The 8527-nt window shown below is 32.0% G+C and overlaps 2 pseudogenes; both read left to right on the top strand.

Annotated features, from left to right (window-relative positions):
* The first annotated feature begins 6206 nt into the window (after positions 1 to 6206).
* LOC125868446 (uncharacterized) lies at positions 6207 to 6720 on the top strand (annotated as a pseudogene).
* A 328-nt stretch (positions 6721 to 7048) lies between these two features.
* LOC125868445 (uncharacterized) lies at positions 7049 to 8088 on the top strand (annotated as a pseudogene).
* Positions 8089 to 8527: the final 439 nt, after the last annotated feature.

The following is an 8527-nucleotide window of genomic DNA, read 5'->3' as shown; positions in this document are numbered from 1 at the left end:
CTAATAACCAAACCCTATGCATATGAATAGATCATTGACTCAGGAGCAACTCATCATATTACCTCTTGTAAAAGCATATTGCATGATCTGAAAAACTTGGAGGGATCAAGTACAGTGCAGATGCCAACAGGGAAGAAAGCATGAATAATGAACACTAGTAGTTCCACTATTTTGGGAGATCTAAAACTGAAAAATGTTTTACATGTCCTGACTTCAAGTTCAACTTACTCTCAATTGCAAAACTCACTAAGGATCTATCTTGCAGTGTTAGTTTTCTCACTAACTTAGTATATTGCAAGGTCTTCACAGTGGCATGGAGATTAAGATTCATAGAGAAAACAATGATTTATATTTATTGAAAGATGAAATAAATATAGTAGTTGGTGCAACAATAAAAACTATATCACCGAACTGACTTCTGAGACATCAGGCTTGGGCATCATTCTTTCAAGGCTATGCAATATATCTCAGCTCTCAAAGATCATATAGATGCTAGAAAACATAATTGATGTCATAATTGTCCCATAACTAAGCAAAGATTAGCCTTTCCTGATAATCACAACAGGTCAGATAATTGCTTTCAGCTTATACATGTAGATGTATATGAGCCCTATAAGACACCCACCTATGACAAGAAACAACATTTTGTAACATTTATTGCTGACTTTAATAGGTTTACTTCGATTTGTCTCATTCAATGTAAAACAGAGATACACCTCATTTTGAAAATCTTCCTTAATATAGTTAATACACAATTTAGTATCAAAGTACAAACTCTTGGATTTGATAATAGTATATAGTTCTTTAATCTGAAATATAGCACTTTATTTTCTTCTCTTGGTATTGTGCATCAAAGTTAATGTTACTACACAACATAATGGAATGGTAGAGAGAAAACATAAGCATATAATGGACACTTTTAGAGCCTTTAGGCACCAGAGTGGAGTACCTAGCAGATACTGGGGACACTATGTCAACCTTCTAATAATGGTGATAATTAACGTTGTAATGTTAATTTTTTTCCTTACAAAATTAAGAATCGAACGTCACCCTGACTAAAACAGTTAATAGAACATTATAGTCTTTTAACAAATGGTGATACATAATATTGCAAAGGTGCAATACTATACCAATTGTTCTCTCTTCACATAATATCTTTTACCCATTTTAACATCAATTTCAATAAATTTACCACGATTGGCCATCATCATAACAAATGGTCAATCAGGATAAAAAGAAAAAGGGAAAATTTTTTCTTCACACTAAGGTTCTCTAGGTGGAAGAGCTATTCTTATTCCTCATGTGCTTTTAGCACTACCTATTCACCTTCTAGCGGCTGCCAACCCTCTTAAAGGAACTATTGATTTTATAGAAAAATTTGTGGCTAGATTTTTTTTCGTCTGGGCATGAGTTTGGTGGCAAACACCACTGGATTTTCCGGAAGAACCTATGTTATCCTTAGAAAGGGGAGCTAATTTCAATGATATTTGTAGAGCATTTCAAGCTAAACAATGGTGGGCTCTTAAGACCACTAATTCCCTATGAAGCTCTTTTATGCGGGCTAAATATTGTGATAGAGATCACCCTATCACCACCACTTGGAACAAAGGTAACTCTCAAGCTTGGAAAGCAATATGCGACATCAAAGAGGAAATGAAATCCAATATTGTGAGGAACACAGGGAAATGAGTGTTAGGGTTTTGCCCCGATTTTTTTTTCTTATTTGAAATTTATTTTTTTGCCTTTAAAAAAAAGTCAAAGTATTCCATAAATACTTGAATTTTTTCTAAAAGAAAAATATAATTTTCTTCCATATTTGGTTTATTCTTTCCTTAGAGGAAAAGTTTGGAGATCTATAAATTGAAGATCTCTATTCTCATAGCAGAACACAACAGAATTCACAATGTAGTCGCCTATAGAGTTTTATTTATGTGGAGATTTATTCTCTCTATAGTTTTAATGTCTTTTTATTAGTTTTTAATTATGTTGACCAATTGGTCCTATCATATAATAATATTATGTCTTTTAGTATAGTTTTATTTGTCATCTAATTTATCAACCATATGATTTGCAATTGTAAGCTTCAGCATGACACCCTAATCACCCTTCATAACCCAACAAGGAGAGATGTCCTTTTGGTATGATAATTGGAGAAAACTAGGCCCTCTTTACAAGATTAACCATACCAATGAAGTTTTCTGAACATCAAATTAAAGAAGGTCTTGATCTAGAACAACTGAAACTGGAATAGTCTCAGAGCCGACGAAAGACATAAAAACAAAATAATTTCTATGAACATGGATACCAATGAAAATATTGAAGACAAGGCTATCTGGAGTCTCTCAGTTTCTCTGGTTCAGAGAACTTCATTGTCAGCTCAACTCGGAAGTCCATACGGCAAAAAAGAGAGGACAACATAATTTGCAATAATATTTGGACCAAAGATGTTCATTTCAAGATGTCGTTTCTTACTAGGAGGGCCCTTGATAACAAGCTGTCAACAGATTATAGAGTAGCTAGACTAGGCATCCTATTGACTCCTCAATGCTACTGTTTCAACAACACGTCCATTATCACTGAGCTGGAAGATGTCAATAATCTCTTCTACTTAAGTGACCATGCCAAAATGATCTAAGATGAAGCTTGCTGGACCTTTGGGCATTGGGTATGGACACAACAACATTAAGATAATGATTCTTAGTTGATGGAACAACAAGTCCAAAAAACCCATCACCATCTACATTATCAGGAATTTTCTCCCTCCTATCATTTGTTGGGAGATATGGAAGTAGCAAATTTGAGGGGCACAGACCCTCAACATATAGAACTAGTTCAAACATCATTAATTTTAATTTACAGGTAGGAAGGAAGCACTTCAGCAAGGCTAGAATTGGTAACACATGGAGAAGCCTATGCCAAACTTGTGATGACACTATCCAACATGCCACAATCACTTCTGTAGTATGAATCAAACCATCTGCTTTTAAGGTCTAGCTCAACAACGATGGCAATTTCTTAAATGGACATTGTGGAGGAGGAGGCATAATTAGAGATCACAAAGGGAACTTAATTTTTGCTTACTTTCCATAGGGGATGGAACTAGCCACACAACTGAAGTTCCCTGAATGAGAGAGACTCAAATGGTGTATTAGAAATGGTTTTGACATAGTATAGGAGAGATAAATTCAATGGTTTTAGTAAAATGCATCAAAATGAAATGGAAACCACCATGGAAGATTCTCAAGCAAATTGAGGAGATCCAGAAGATGACCGAAGACCACAACTTCAACATTAATCATTACTTCAGGGAAGCTAACATGCCAGCAAACAGCCTTGCTACATTAAGTCACACAATTGATGGAATCAGGGGCTTCAATATCTTTTATGATCTCCCTAAACATATGAAGGGATTAGTAAATATGGACAAATGGGACTTCCCCTCATTAAGAACCAAACCTACTAAACCCCCTAATATTATATACAACCCTTCCTGAGCATACTTTTGTCGCCAACTTTTTGTTAGGACATAGATTAGTTTGCGATGTCAAACTCAAATTGTTAATTTTGTTGTACATCAATGATCAGTGGAGACATTCTATCTCTTTTTAAAAAAGGTTCTGAGCTTGAAGTAATGTTCCTTTTTTCTTGTTTATTTTTTCTTCATTTTATATGATTTATTTTTGTATGCATACATAAAAAATTACATTGTGTCGATTATATATATATTAAAAGTATAATTCATGTTTATTGTGTTGATTTTTTTTATCATCGTGCGAAGCACGGGCATTTTGACTAATTAATATTAAATTTTCTAACGTTGAACATTAATCGAAAGACAATCACTGTACATTTTATGTGTTTTAGTATCACAAAATTAGATGGATGTATAACTATTTATTGAACAAGATATAATTAGTTATGTGCAAAAATAATGAAAGAAAAAAACGATGGTACAAAAATAACAAGTACTTGTATACCGTTGTTCAAATATTCCTTTTTGTAGGGATATCAAAAAAAGGGTCAAGTCAAGCACCAAATTGGATAAATTAGCTAACTAATCAAAATCACTAACATATTATTAAAAACATCTACACTTTAAAATAATTATCAAAAATGTCAATATGTCAATATTTTAATAAATTAAGTGTATCCTAATATAACTCATCTACCTTTTTTTTATTTCTCAAATTGGCCCCACTTTTTTACTCAAATAAGTGTGAATGAAAAAAAAAAAGAAAAAAAAACGTCATTACTCACTTTTCTCTCTCTAAATTTTTTACCTAAATTCTATCCTCTCTCTCTCTCTCATGATTTCTTCCATTATTCCATATCCCCAAATAACTTAAATCTTGCTTTTTAAAAATCAAATTTCTCCATTTTTCTAAGAAATCTCATAAATTATTCAAAAGATTTTCAACTTTGTTGAAGCAAATTCAACTGATTTGCGATTGTTTCCATTAAGGAAGAAATTTTGAAATAATCGATTGGGATTTCGAAGTGAATTTGACTAATTTCGTTGAACTTCGAGATTGTCAGTGAAATATAGAAATGATCATGTATTCATTAACTACCGATTCTTTAATTTGTTTGGAAGTGATTCAAAAATGGCAATTGAAAAAGTTATTCAAAAATGGATCTAAATCGTATTTTGTATGTTGGATCTTCACTTGAATATCTTCATAAGTTACTATCCGAATAATGGATTTAAAGGTTAGACGATCACTGTTCAATTTGGAAATTTGGGGCAATATCTCATCCAAGACACTCTGTTGGACGGCATCAACAATTCTAGTTATCTCTTCAATGAATTGAAGTATTTTTGCATCTTTCTCACATGCAGAAGAACCAAAAGTAGATGAAAGTACAGAATCACCGGTCATATTTCAAAATAATCTGTTTGGGATACAAACAGTGAATGATTGAACTGTTTTTGATTTTGTTGTATGTTGGATGCTTGGAATACAAAATAATTTGGAATCCTATTTAGTAGATGATCTATTAATTAGACATTGAATACAATATTTTTGTGGAATACATAACAGATAAGAAATACATTTTTGTCAAGAAATATAATTTTTTTTTGAATTAAAATTTTTGATTGTTACTATGATTGTAAATTTGTATGTTTTGATGACTGGAATACAAATATTGTTGGAAGTTTAAGAAAGATTATAATTTTTTGAAAAATATACAAATCAGTGTTGTATCTTTTCTAAATGAACATGAGTTTACACAAGTAGATGGATAGAAATATACTTCTTAAATAACTACAAATCCATTTGGTATACTTATTGGAATGAATACAAACTAATAAAGAAATATAAATGTCATTATACAAATTCAAACATGAAAATCATAATGAATACAAATTCACATATCATACATTGTGGAATGAATACAATCAATTACTTTATGAGAATTTATATGTTCCTTTTAAAAAAATATTTTATCCCATGATTTTCTCCTTTTTGTTATTAAATAAATGTATTCTTTCAAATCAAATAAATAAAAAAAAATACATAAATTAGAAGAATAACAAACTAAAATATTGACATTTTTAATAAATATTGAAAATGTTGATAAGAGGTTCCATTAAATGCTAAAATATTGACATTTTGAAAATTTTCCCCAAACAAATCTAGGTTTCTATGAGAAAATTAGTATTCAACCTAATGTATGTGAACACCAATGAACTTGTGCTACTCTACAACATTTTTAAACACACATAAATTATTTTAGTAAAAAAAAATTATTTTTTAAAATTTCTGCCAACTAGTCAACATGTAATAATTCTGCGGGATTTGGTAAAAAAAAAAATTATAAAAAAAATCGCTGCCAAGGCATCAATTTTAGTACAGATTTTTTTAAAAAAAAAAGAAAATTGCTGCCAATTCCACTCTAATTTTTTTTTTTTTTTAAAAATTATCGCTTCTGATGCAGCGATTTCATAAACAAAAATTGTCTTATATATTCATAATCATTATTTGAATTGGAGTGTGCCAGATACAATATGGAAGAGCCTAGCCATGCTTCCATGCACTTGAATTCTTTTCTACCGGAGCCAAATGATCGGTAAATAAAGTGATATTTTCTTATTTATTAAATTTTTTTTTTTAATATGCAATATATTTATATTATTCTATTTTATAAGTGTGACCAACTTCAAGATGCAATGAATTATTGTACACAAATTGTGAATAATAATGATGGGTGATGAACGAGTTGGTGAGTTGCATAGTGATGAACCTTTGGAGCATAAATTAACAGACAATGATGAAATGTATGAGGATGATGTGGATAATGCACCTAATGCACCCGTTGAAGATCAAAGTGTTAATTATCATTCTACTGTGATTTCATACTTAGATCACATTGAAGAAATGCAGAAGATACAAGAGATGATGGTTCTATCCGAACAACACTTTGGAATCCAAACAATCCTAAATATATTCAGTCAGGTTTGATTGTTGCAAACTAAATATTTTATAGTTATTTATTTATTTATTTTATATTGATTAATCTAATTTGTATATGCAATTAGGTATGCTATTTATGAATAAGAAGCCAATGAAATCTGTCGTAAGAGCATATAGTCTTGCAATTAAAAATGAATTTCTTTGTGATCAATCCAAGAGTAAAAGTTGGAGAGTTATTTGCAAGCGTCATGAGTTGGGGTGTAATTGGATGGTTCGCTTTAGAGAGATTTCAAGTGGTATATGAAAGGCGGAAAAATGATTGAATTGCATACTTGTCTTACGGATAATTATAAGGAGGATCATTTCAATTTGAATAGTAATTGATTACCACTTCATTGATACCATATGTTATCCAAAATCCAGACATAAATACTAAGATGATCAGTGAAATCATTAAAGGAAAGCATCACTATACTCCTAGTTATAGAAAAGCACAAAAAGGTTGGAGAAAAGTATTTCAAATGGTTTATGGTGATTTTGAAAGTTCATTTAAGGCATTACCTCGATACATGGCTGGACTACAATTATTCAATCCAGGCACTATTATTGAGTGAGAGCATCATTCTACGACAATGCAAGGTGAGCAAATCTTTCAATTTCTTTTTTGAGCTTTTAAACAGAGCATTGATGGTTTCAAAAGTTGTAGGCCGGTCATTTTCATCGACGGCACACATCTTTATGGTTTGTATGATATGAAACTATTAATTGCAGTTGGAATTGATTCGAATGGAAATATTTTTCCATTTGCATATGCTTTAGTTGCACGTGAGAGTTTTGAGTCTTGGTCGTGGTTTCTCAAGTTATTATGGACACATGTTGTTGTGAGCAACAAGGAATTGGTCTCATTTCTGACCGTTATCAAGGAATCTTGCAATGTGTTCAATCTTATGATTGTTGAGTCCACCCAACACATACCATAGATTTTGTGTTCGACACTTAAAAGCAAATTTTAATAAAAAAATTGTAAATAGTGAACTCGAGAAATTAATGTGGTTGGCTTCTATAGAGCACTAGAAGAAGAAGTTTGCGCAACAGATGCAACAAATCAAAATATTGTCTTCCGCAGCATATGAATGGTTAAATGAATTTCCTTTGGAAATATGGACAATGTATAAGGATGGTGGTCGTAGATGGGGTGCCATGACAACAAATGTGTCTGAGTCATATAATGATTTATTAAAAAAGCTTGGGGGCTTCCTGCCATGGTTCGAATGACGTTCAAAGCTCTTGTTGATCGTTTTGTCGAAAGAAACAACCTTGCCATCACATTACTTCAAAGTAATATGGCGTGGCCTTTTGAAATAGATAAAAATTTAATGATTATTATCAAAGAGCTCAAGGGCGCACTGATATGATGACTTACAACACCGGTGATGGAATATTTGAAATTCTTACTTTTGCTCATGATGGTAAAGGTGGAAATGTCCACAAGGTTACTGCAAAGGGTAAGAAATGTTCTTGTGGAAAATGGAGAAATTATCATATGCCTTGCTCGCATGCCATTAAATTTTGTGGACTTCGCAGAATCGAGCCAAAGTCATTTGTAAGTAAATTCTACAGTACAAAAATATTACAAACAAACATACACTGGGACATTTACCCCAATGGGTGATGAAATGTATTGGCCGCCAACTCCATTTAATTTAATTGCAAATACTGAATATTTGCGGACATTTGTCACCTTTTGTATGTGTTGAATGTGGTTGTTCTCTTGTAAATTTGAGTATCTGTTTTGATCAATATCAATGACTTGAATAGTGCTCATAGTCGAACATAAATGAATACGCGGCTACAACGAGGCCAATTGAAGTTGCATAGACAATATGTGAACTCTTTGCATCTCGTTGTGACTAGCCAATTATCAAATTGAGTCTCTTGTGATGAACATTTCATACTAGCGAAAGTGTGGAGTCTTGTTTGACTTTGGTGTCAATGCCTTGTATGATGAGCTTACTATGAACCATGCATGATAACACCTAAAATTTTCCCCATTGGTCCGGTCGACTAAGTAAGTCTACCTCTTGATATGATCTTAGGCAACTTCGAAGAGT

This window comes from Solanum stenotomum, chromosome 6 (genome assembly GCF_019186545.1).
Source record: "Solanum stenotomum isolate F172 chromosome 6, ASM1918654v1, whole genome shotgun sequence".
In the NCBI taxonomy this organism is placed as follows: Eukaryota; Viridiplantae; Streptophyta; class Magnoliopsida; order Solanales; family Solanaceae; genus Solanum; species Solanum stenotomum.
Note: the sequence above shows the minus strand (reverse complement) of the source record. Positions and strands in the feature narration are given on the sequence as shown.